At 44.0% G+C, this 11760-nt stretch overlaps 2 pseudogenes; one reads left to right on the top strand and one right to left on the bottom strand.

Annotated features, from left to right (window-relative positions):
- The first annotated feature begins 2928 nt into the window (after positions 1-2928).
- LOC111182739 (BET1 homolog) lies at positions 2929-4763 on the top strand (annotated as a pseudogene).
- A 6491-nt stretch (positions 4764-11254) lies between these two features.
- On the bottom strand, positions 11255-11760 carry LOC111176106 (protein S100-A10 pseudogene; annotated as a pseudogene).

The following is an 11760-nucleotide window of genomic DNA, read 5'->3' as shown; positions in this document are numbered from 1 at the left end:
GCGCGTCTGTGGACCCGCCCCGGCCCCGCCCCGCGACACCATCACCCAGCTCCAAGAGCGAATGAAAGAAGCACTGCCCGCCGGGGTTTTCTGGCAGCGCTGGCAGCGGCTTTGTCATCTGAGTTATTGAAAGTGGCGGCTGCCGTCCAAGTCAAGTAGGGCTGGACCTTGGAGATTATCCCAGATCGTCACGAGGCGGGCGAGGGGCTGAGGTGACCTGCTCGTTGGCATTACCTCGCGGAATCCTCTGTGATCTGCCTGCCCTCGTTTTACAAATGGGGGAAACTGTAGTCCTAAGAGGCAAAGTGACTTGTGTGAAGTCACACAACCAGGTGTTGTGTTATCAGAGAGCTCTAACTCCCCAAAAAGCCTGCTTTCATTAATAAGATTTATTAACACAGCACGATAACCAAGGCACACTGTTCTGAGAAAAAAGGCAAGTTTCAGAACAATATGTATAATATAGTCCCAGTTTCTTGGGGGGCAAAAAAAAGGTATGCGTATGTGCTTGTGTGTACATTTTTAAAATTCAGGAAGATTGAACACTAACCGCCTGTAGTTGCTTCCTCTAAGAGGTGAGACTCTGAGGAACTTCCTATTTTTTATGGTTTTCTGACATTTTTATAAAGTGCATATATTTTTGTAAGCAGGGAAATAGTCAATATCTTTGAGCCTCACTTTCCACCTACCTTCCAGAGTAATAATGAAAATGTATTTAGATAATGTATCAGTATGGAAAACACTTAGCACAGTGAATAGCCCATCAGTAAACTGCAAAGTTTGTTCCCTTCTCCTTCCCTCTAATGGTATGGCTTTGTGTATTTGTCAAAATACTACTCAGAATCATTACTGCCACTCTGCTCAGATCCTCCAATCCTACTGCATGGAAATTTAGCCCCAAGGGCGTTCTGATCTGCACTAGAGAAACGTGAAAATATAACAAAAAGCAAAACCCGTGGCAAGACAAGGTAGAGACCTGTTCCACTCTGCCTGCTTTACCTGTCTCCAAAGGTGTAAGCTTACCGCAGGCAAACAGCCGTGCCACACAGGGCACGCAAGAAGAGTCGCCTCTGTGATAACTGAGAACCTGGGCAAATCCTATTTTGACTGGGATCTCAGATCTTCAAAAGTGAACTTGGGAAATCCTGACAAGCATCCAATGCCCAAACCTCCCCCTACAGGAAAGTTGCGAATCAGATTCCCCTAAAGGCGCCTGAAGCTGAAGCCACAGCTCCCACCTCCTGCACCTCCAACTGCCATGGCAATTTCCGACCAGAGCCTATAAAACCAACTAAGACTGGTTTTCTGATCAACAAAATGCAGTTCCTCTGGGCCTTAGTAGGAGCTCTGTCCTCTACCAGGTATGCCTTCTCCCAGATATCCATATGGATAGCTCATTTGAGCAAACACACAAAGGAGGCTGCACACGTTTGCACTAATGTCACCTTCTCAGAAAGGTCTGATCATCCTGTACAAAATAGCAGTTCTATACCTCCAGAATTCCTAGCCCCCTTGCCTTGCTCTGTCTTTCTCCGTAGCACTTATCACCATCCAACAAACTAGATATTTTTCTTATTTGTTGTCTGTCCCCCTCCCCCCTCAAAATACATGCTTCATGAGAACGGACATTTTTGTCTGAATTGTTTGTTACTATATCCCCATTGCCTAAAGCAGTGTCTGGCTTATAGTACAGGCTCAATAAAAATTTAGTGAATTATAAATGAGGACAAATTCAGTGTGGACCCACCACATTCAAGTAGGACAGCCCAGTTAGAGGGAATGTAAACTCTTGGGTCACTCCAGTGTGTAGGCTCTGTGGGCTTCTGACCGGTTTCCTGTCCAAAGCATTCCTCTTCCCCCATCTTCCCTTCCTACCGTTTTACTCTCTCTTTCAAAAATTTTGGAGACATTTAACTGAGTTGTCTTTATGTAACCGGAGAAGGCACTAGATTCTCCAGCTCACTCATCAGCTCCAGCGTGTCTGATTAAGCCTTTACTGTTTATGCTCTGACGCCTGCTATGAAAGTAACAGGTAGACTGATGTTCGTTTAAGCAGGTGCTATTGGGGCCCGCAGCAGTTCCGTTATACAATGAAAAGTATGCGGGTGCCCACAAGGTGAACCACAAGTTATCTTTTCTTCCAATCTAATAATCTCTCTTTGCCCTTGAGGCTTTGATTTGGGAGAGAAGGGAGGGCACGGAGCATGGGGATGGGACGAGGGGTAAACATTTAATGAACACCTACTAGATGCCAGGCACTGCGCTATCTGTCAGGGACACAATTATATGCAAGACCAGGGTGTCTGCCCTCAGGACTAGCTCTGGCTGGTTGGAGGAGCAGGATGACTTCAGAGTGGAGGCTGGATTGGATGGGAACAGGGCTGGAAGGAAGATGGAAGTCAGCTAGGAGCCTGTGGCACTCCAAGCAAGAGATGAGACTAGACGGTGGCAGTGGGGATGAAGGTTGCAGGGGCAGGGGGAGGATTTGAGAATTATGGAGGAGTGGAATCAGCTCAACTTGGTGATTAATTAGCTAAGATGAGTGAGGAGCAGAGATAGTGATTGGCAGGTTTCTGACTTGGGCATCTGATCGTGCCATTTGTGGGCAGAGAGAACTCCGGAAGAGGAGACCATGGGACATCCAGACACACTCTTTTTGGTAGAAGCTAAAACAAATGGGGACCCATAAACAGTAAGCAGTGCTGGGACCTGAAGCACGGCTATCCTACCCCACCCTCGTGAAGGCTTCATCTGTTACCTGTACACTGAGGACTCCCAAATCTTAGGTCCAACCCAGACCTTTCTCCTGAGCTGCTACCCAAATACCTGGGGACATTTCCACTTGGGTATCCTACAGGCGTCTCAAACTTAATCGTACCAGTTGCGTTCAGAAGCATTTTTGGAGACTCAGTTCAGGATGGTGAAGGAGGCTTTAGTCCTGCTACATTCGACTGTATTGGGCTGGCCAACAAGTTCATTCAGTTTTAAGTAAAACTAAAAGGCACGTTTTTCATTTTCGCCAAGAACTTTATCGAACAACGTATTCATTAACTGAACGAACCTTTTGGCCAACCCAGTAGAACTCAGTTCCCGTCTCTCCAGCGTGTGATTGTGTCATCACCTGCATCACAATTACTTCAAGGTCTTGTTAAATTACAAACTCATGGGACCAACCCAGACCCACTCAGTCAGAATTGCTTGGGATGGTGCCTGGGAATCTGCAGCTGGACCAAGTTCCAGGGGATTCTTAGGAACACATGTGTCTGAGAGGAGGATAGACGGGATCAGCTGCCAATTAACAGAGCTTCCATGACTAAATGACTATGTTAAGCTTCATAGTAATAGTAATAACCATAATATTTGTAGCTACAAAACACTTTTACATGCCTTATTTCATGTGAACCTCTTGCAGCCCTATGAAGTCTTTTTCCCCTCATCTTAGAAACAAAAAACTGAGATTCAGGGAGACTAAATGATTTATTCAAGGTCTCAGGTTGACGTTTCTGAATCCAAGTCCGCCAGTGCTCACAGCAGCATCACTGGATCAGTCAACTTGTGAGACAGGCCACGTGGCTGAATGAGGATGAACACACCCCACTTCTGAAGAGTACTGGAGCTCGGACTCACCATGCAGGGTCTCTTTAATGGCTGGAGCATTCTGCCCGGGGCAGGGATCAATCCGTTTAACCCTGGGTACCACAGATAACAGATCAGAGGTATAAGAGCACCTGGAGCTCTCTAAGGTTCTGGGGTACCTTAGAATTTCACCTCTTGCCCTTACTTCTAATCTTGATGTTCTGGGCTGCCCTTTGTTTAACCCACAGTTTCTGAGATTTCTTTTCACACAGTCCTTTGCCTGGCTCTGCCTATGATTGTTCCCTTGAACTCTTATCCTTTAAGACTCAACCTAGAGACTACATTGTTGTCGTGGCGCTTTAGGGGAAGAAGTTGGTGTTTCGCCGGGCCCTGGTACTGAGGACGCGGTCCGGGTGGCCCCTGGCCTTTTCCTACCCACCCCTCCGCCCGCCTTTTCCCCCGCGCCTCTGGCAGGATGAGGCGTGCAGGCCTGGGTGAAGGAGTACCTCCTGTCAACTATGGGAACTATGGCTACCCTAATAGTGGGTATAGTGCCTGTGAAGAAGAAAATGAGAGACTCACGGAAAGTCTGAGAGGGCTTCCCTGGTGGCGCAGTGGTTGAGAGTCCGCCTGCCGATGCAGTGGGACACGGGGTCGTGCCCCGGTCTGGGAAGAGCCCACATGCCGCGGAGCGGCTGTGCCCTGTGAGTCATGGCCGCTGAGCCGGCGCGTCCGGAGCCTGTGCTCCGCAATGGGAGGGGCCACAACAGTGAGAGGCCCGCGTACCATAAAAAAAAAAAAAAAAAAAAGCAAGAAAATCTGAGAAACAAAGTAACTGCTATAAAATCTTTTTCCATTGAAATAGGCCATGAAGTTAAACATCAGAATAAATTATTAGCTGAAATGGATCCACAGTTTGATTCTACAACTGGATTTCTAGGTCAAACCATGGGAAAACTGAAGATTTTATCCAGAGGGAGCCAAACAAAGCCGTTTTCATTGTGTGTCCTTTTCTGTCATTTACTGGATTATGAAACCGAGGTGATGCACGCAACTGTGAGTTTGGAATTTGTTCCAACTTCACGGCTTGGAGTACCACTTCAGTAAAAATTCAGCATCAAAACATTCCTAAAGCTTTTTCCATCCAAGATTACTGAATTTTACTTGTCTTATAAGTCACATTAGATAATACAGTGCTCTTTGGATACTGTTTCTTAATGATTCTTTTTTTTGCCCCTATTTTCAGGGGTATTGACATGGTCTGAGGTCAGTCTGGCCCTAATAAGTTTTTTTCCTGTTTTTTGCTGTCAGGTTAAATAGCAGTGTAATATCCCGTTGTTACCATAAATGTAGGTTTATGTTCCACATAAAGAAACTTAGCGGGAAAATAACAATGCCTGGAGAGCCTTGCACTGAGCTCTTGAGATGGTGAGAAAGTTTGTGATGGATGGTAAATGTATTTTCCTGAACTGTCATCGCCCCTGATGATGTACTCTCCTTGCCTCCTCTATTTGGTTAAAATTGTAGGCTGATGTCTTTTTACCTACAGTTTTCCTAATAATTTTTGATGATATGACTCTTCTTCCGCCTCTGCCCAAGGACCTCATTCTTTAATAAAACTTGTTATTTTGGCATATTTCTAGTAAGGTTCAAAACAAATGTGTACCCGTATAGTTGTCATTTTATATTAACTTTATATATATATACCATTGACTTGGCTTATACTAGTTTTATGATTTTAGCTACTTAGGCCATTTGGTTATCATTTATGACAGAATAATGTGAAGCTAAAGTAATTGCTAAGCTCTGAATGGAAATAGAATGTTCAAGAAAAGTAAAAAAAAAAAGAAAGACTCAACCTAGTCATCCCTGGCCTTACCCCTCAGGTTGCACTGGTGTTTCCCTCTCTCTGTTCCTATGGCTTAGCACTGTTTGCGCTTATCACATTGCTTTGTAACTATCTGTCTGTCTCATCTCCTTGATTATAAACTCCTGAGAGCAGAGAGTGTGTCTGGCTGATCCTCCAATTCCTAGCATAGCCCCTTGAAAGGAGGTTCTCAAGAGCTGTTTGTTGAATTAATGAATGAATGAAGCCCACCTGTCTGTACTGCCTGGAACTCCAAGTTACATGCTCAGTACAGAGCTTCCATCGCCATTGCCTTCAGCAGAGGAATCTTTTCTTACTGTGGTCAGTGCCACACAAAGTTCTGAGCACTTCTGAAAACTGGAAGTGGCCCAACCCTGCTGATAACCCTTGGCCTTGCCTTAGGGGGCAGGCTGTTTACACGTTAGCTCTCAGCCCATTGAAAATCGATGACATACAAATTAGAACAGATGCCCTTTTCACTTACCAAATTTGCATTAAAACATCTACTGGCCAGTATTGATAAACATAAAATGAAGTGGGCGTTCTCACAGAGCTCCAGAATGAGCTATTATACTTTTCTAGGGATGGCATTATAAATGATCACCACCACCAACAAAAAAAATGTTCATACTCTTGAACCCAATGACTACGCTTCTAAAATTTCCCTTAAAGAAATAATTTTAAAAAGACAAGATGCATGTAGAATGGGTTGTTTGTAAGAGCGCAAGTTATTTGTAATAATGAAAGTTATTTATAATAGTAGAAGCTGTAAGTATTCAGAGGCTACAGTAAAGTATCCTCCAAGAACTTAGGAATGAGGAAACTGCATTTCCCACTGAGTGCTGAATGGCAGAATCCACCCAAAATGGATCAAAAACCAAAGACACAGTCAATGGAAGGAGAGAGAAAAGCTACTGGCTCACAGGACTTGATTGAGGGCATCAATTCACAAAATAAATATTGTGTCCATCAGAAGAGGTTTTGCACACAGACATGCAGAAATCAAGAGAGTGATCATGGGCAGAGAGAGCCCACTGAAGCCCTCGTGTGCATCTCGGCCAGCAGATATCCTGAGTTCTGTTCTATGACAAGACCATTCCCAAGATGAGAAGAAGGCACTAGACCACGAAAATGGAGCCATTAGAAGTAGTCCACCCTTTTCCTGGTTCCAAGCTCACCAGGGGACCATCTGATCACCCTGGCACTTGACTACAGGAAGAGTTGTGGCATTCTGGTGTCTTTCTCCTGGTAAACTAAAAAGGAGTTTACAATTATGTTAGCCTTCCAACACAGCCAAAGGGGATGTCATTTATGCCAGTGGTAGCATGCACACTCCCTGTGTGTGCGATGGTTGTATTTCTTACTGAACGACAAAAAGGGTGGCATTCTGATGTCTCCCTCAGGCCCCTGTGCAGTGAAGTTAGCACAAATCAATCTTTCAGAATCTTCTCATCACTGGGCACGGCAAGAACAGTTCCAGCCGGCCTGCTCTTCACACCAACTGCACATGCAGGCGTCTAATCATGATTTCTACAGGGAAAGAGAAATCTGAAACAACCAAAATGTTCAACATTAGGGAAAAGCTTAAATAAATTATGCTATACCCATCCCATGCAATATAATGTTGTCATTTAAAATCTTTTTTGCAAAGCCTACTTTATTACTTAGAGAAATATTCACACTACATGTTAAAAATGTGTGATTCAGGGACTTCCCTGGTGGTCCAGTGGTTAGAACTCTGCGGTTTCACTGCAGGGGGCACGGATTCAGTCCCTGGTCTGAGAACTAAGATCCTGCAAGCTGCGTGGCATGGCCAAAAGAAAAAAAAAATATGATTCACACTTCAAAAAAAATTTTAGGCAGTTTCTTATAAATTAAACACACAATTACTACATGACCCAGTCATCAAGTTCTTGGACATCTGTCCCAGAGAAATGAAAACATATCTTCACATAAAAACTTGTACGTGAGTGCTCATAGCGGCTTTATTTAATCGCCAAAAACTGGAAACAACCCTGATGTCCTTCAACTCTTTTTGGTAGAGGCTAAAATAAACAGGGACAACAGGCAATATGGCTGACCTACGTCACCTCCTCTAGTTAAACAAACTGGTACATCCATAGCACAGAATAGTACTCAGCAATAAAGAGAAGTGAATTAGTGATACACAACTGGACAGATCTCAAGGAAATTATGCTGATTGGAAAAAAACAATTCTAAAAGGTTTTATATATATATATATATATATATATATATATCTCAAAAGGCCGTTATGATTCATTTATATAACATCTTTGAAAACACAAAATTTAGACATGGAGAACAGATTAGCTGTTGCCAGGGGTCAGGAATGAGTGAGCAGGTATGAGAGTAAGGGGGTGTGATTATAAAAGGGCAAAATGAGAACTCCTTGTGGTACTGGAACTATTCTGGGTTTCACTGTGGTTGTGGATACATGAAACTACACAGGTGATAAAACTGTAGAGAACTAAACACACTCACAAATGTGTTTAAGTAAAAGAGGGACATCTGAATAATATCAGTGGATTATAAATGTCAACGTGCTGGTTGTGATATTGTACTATAGTTTTGCCAAGACGTTACCATTGGGGAAAACTTGGTAGAGGGTACGTGGGATCTCTGTATTATTTCTTACAACTGCATGTGAATCTACAATTATCTCAAAATAAAAAGTTTAATTTTAAGTGCAATACAGAATTGTAGATGCAACATGATTGCCTTATATAATATTTTTGACCTATACATACACACAAAATATCTACAATTATTGGCTTTAGGTAGTAGAGATGTTGGATTTTATGGGTGATTTCTGATTTGTCTATATACTTTTTAATATTTTTCAAATTCCCTACCATGAACATGTATTAATTTTATTTTATAACTATAATGACTGTCTTTAAATATAGCATGTTCATTTTTCATAACCATATCTTAGTGCTGACTCACACAAAGCTTTTATCAACGATCCACCCAAAACTTTTAAATATAAATTGATGCTAAACTAGGAATTCCCAATCCTATGCTTATACGATTCAGTTTTCAGAACAAAAGATAGGACCTTACACCTGAACTCTGATGATCAAGTTGTCCAGCTTCCTCAGCTGCAACATAAAGACCTTGGGTTAAGAAGAACCCTGGGGTCCTTCCAGCCCTTACAGTCCATGGGCCTCATGCTGGTATAAGGCACCTGCTGCGAACCTTGGTCTGTCTGTTTAGAGATTATCTCTAAGATTATCCCAAAGACTGAAAGTGATCCACCTTCTCCCAGACCACATCTCTCCTTTATTTTAAAAATAAATTTTTTAATTTAAATTTTAATTTATTTTTGGCTGTGTTCGGTCTTCGGTGCTGAACGCAGGCTTTCTCTAGCTGCTGAGAGCGGGGGCTACTCTTTGTTGCGGTGCGCGGGTTTCTCATTGCGGTGGCTTCTCTTGTTGCAGAGCACGGGCTCTAGGTGCGCAGGCTTCAGCAGTTGTGGCATGTGGGCTCAGTAGTTGTGGCTCGGGAGCTCTGGAGCACAGGCTCAGTAGTTGTGGCGCACAGGCTTAGTTGCTCCACGGCATGTGGGATCTTCCTAGACCAGGGCTCGAACCCGTGTCCCCTGCATTGGCAGGCGGATTTTTAACTACTGTGCCACCAGGGAAGTCCCATGATCATATCTCTTGAGGAGCAGCTCAAATTAGAGTGAGAACCTGCCTGCCTCCAGCCCTCTGCCTTCCACCCCACGTGGCAGCAAAGTCCCCATTTGCACAGGGCAGTAAAACTGCCAATAATGGCATGAGACAGCCAGCCGCAGGAATCCATGAGTTTATGAGTCTATAAAATCATTCACTTTCACTGCTGGAACAATTCACGTCTCCTAGGTTAATAAGAAATATGCCTTCTCAAACACTGAGTTGAGGACAGCATGGGGGAATCCCATCTCTGTTGCCACTTTTCCTAAAAAACAACTCCTTGCTCTCTGCAATCCTGTTTCTACCTTCTGCAATAATTAGGGCAGCTTCCCCTGCCTGTCCCCCACACCTCTCTCAGCCCCTGTATAAATATATTCTGATTCTCTGAAGAACCCTGACTAATACACCTTGCAAAAGTTTTCTCCACTTTCAAATGAATTCACCATTCCTTTAAAGTTGTCTAATATAAGGAATATTATGCAGCCATGAAAACAAATGAGGTAGATCTCTATGTACAAGTATGAACTCATTTCCAACTCATATTATTGAATGAAAACAGCAAGTTGCAGAGTGATGTATTTATGTAAAGTTCTTTCCTTCCAGAACTCACAAAACTATATTTTCCAAGGGAATATCTGTAGGTACGTAAACATCTAGCAAAGGATCTGGGAGCATTCATACCAAACAAGTAACAGTAGTTAAATCTGTAAACGTGGAGAGAAGACCAAGGTGGGCTCAAATGTTTCCATTTTTACAAGGGGAATGTGTATGCTTTGTATAATTAAAATTCATTTTATGTAGCAAGTGAATAAAGGAGTTGACCAATGATTTGATTTACAAGAACTGAACCTGCCTGACCCATGGTCTTCCTCATCCTTTCATTTCATCCTTCCAGCTCTCCAGGCTCAAAACCAGGGAGTCACCTTTGACTCCCCTCTTTCTGTGGTGTCCTCCCACCATCAACCCATCAGGATATTCTGTGGGCTTTGTCTTCAATATCTAGTGATTTCTAACCTCGTCCACCACCAGCTCTCATATTTTCTCACCTGTGTTATTGTAAGGGCTTAACTTGCCTCCAGGCTTCCCCCATCACTTCCTCACTGCCTCTTCTTGATACGGCAGCCAGAGAGGTCCCAGGAAAGCCCTGCCCCCTGCCCTTTGCTCCTCTAACCTCATCTCTCACCATCCTCCTCCTCGCTTACTCTCTCGTTCTGCTCCAGCCACAGGGATGCCTTGCTCTGCACTTGACACAATCCTGCCCAAGGGGTTTTGCATTTGCTATGCCCGCTACCTATTTAAAGTGGACCGCCTCCCCCTGTACTTCCTATCTCCCTCCCCTGCTTTATTTTCCTTCTTAGCGTTTATCATATCACCATCTTTTTAGGAACGAAAAAAAGTAAGTTGTTTATTGAGGGCAAGAGGATGTGACCAATATAAAAATGAAAAGCTTATCTGGGGGGCTTCCCAGGTGGCGCAGTGGTTGAGAGCCCGCCTGCCGATGCAGGGGACACGGGCTCGTGCCCCGGTCTGGGAAGATCCCACATGCCGCGGAGCGGCTGTGCCCGTGAGCCATGGCCGCTGAGCCTGCACGTCCGGAGCCTGTGCTCCGCAACGGGAGAGGCCACAACAGTGAGAGGTCCACATACCGCAAAAAAAAAAAAAAAAAAAAAAAAAAAAAGCTTATCTGAGACTTCCCTGGTGGCGCAGTGGTTAAGAATCCACCTGCCAATGCAGGGGACACGGGTTCGATCCCTGGTCCAGGAAGATCTCACATGTCGCAGAGCAACAAAGCCCGTGTGCCACAACTACTGAGCCTGTGCTCTAGAGCCTGCGAACCACAACTACTGAAGCCTTCGCGCCTACAGCCCATGCTCCGCAACAAGAGAAGCCACTGCAATGAGAAGCCCATGCACAGCAACAAAGAGTAACCACCGCTCGCCACAACTAGAGAAAGCGTGCGCACAGCAACGAAGACCCAATGCAGCCATAAATAAATAAATAAATTTATTTTTTAAAAAAAGCTTATCTGGCTTTAACTGACTCTGCTTTCTCTGCTTGTCAAATGGGAGTTGGATTTTATTTGTACATTTTCTAAGGGGTCCTATCTGCTCATGAAATCCTTATACAGGGGGAAGCTATGGGACAGATTCCTTAAGCGCCCCAGTGGGAGAACTCTAATCATGGTGGGAGTAATGGCTCCATGCTGCCTTCTTCTTTCCCTTCTGCTTCATGTGTACCACAAAATAGTCATCGCACGCAATAGTGAGCCCAGAATTTAGCAAAAAGAAGCTCTGGAAGCCCACTTAACCATCTTACTATGGGTCCAGATCCTTCAATATTTTGATTTTCCAAAAATCCAGGGAACTCCTTTTCCATGAGTATCCTCAGGTCCTCCTTTGTAAAGTAGACTTTATCCCCAGCAAATCTGTGAAACATGAACATCATGGTTTTCATGGCATGTCCCATTTGACATGGCATTTCGGTGAGGTCTGTTGAAACCTTAGCGCAAGGTGTGGAGGGGTCACTTGGCTAGCTGGGATGCGGGCTTAGTTTATCACCTTCTAATATACTATAAACACGTTAGTCTTTTTTTTTTTTAATCTTCCCAGCACTAGAATTAAA

The sequence above is a fragment of the Delphinapterus leucas genome, chromosome 9 (assembly GCF_059928025.1).
Source record: "Delphinapterus leucas isolate spDelLeu-1000000601 "Yukka" chromosome 9, BTC_Dleu_Yukka2, whole genome shotgun sequence".
NCBI lineage: Eukaryota > Metazoa > Chordata > Mammalia > Artiodactyla > Monodontidae > Delphinapterus > Delphinapterus leucas.
The sequence above is the reverse complement of the archived record's forward strand: the minus strand, read 5'-3'. Positions and strand labels throughout refer to the sequence as shown.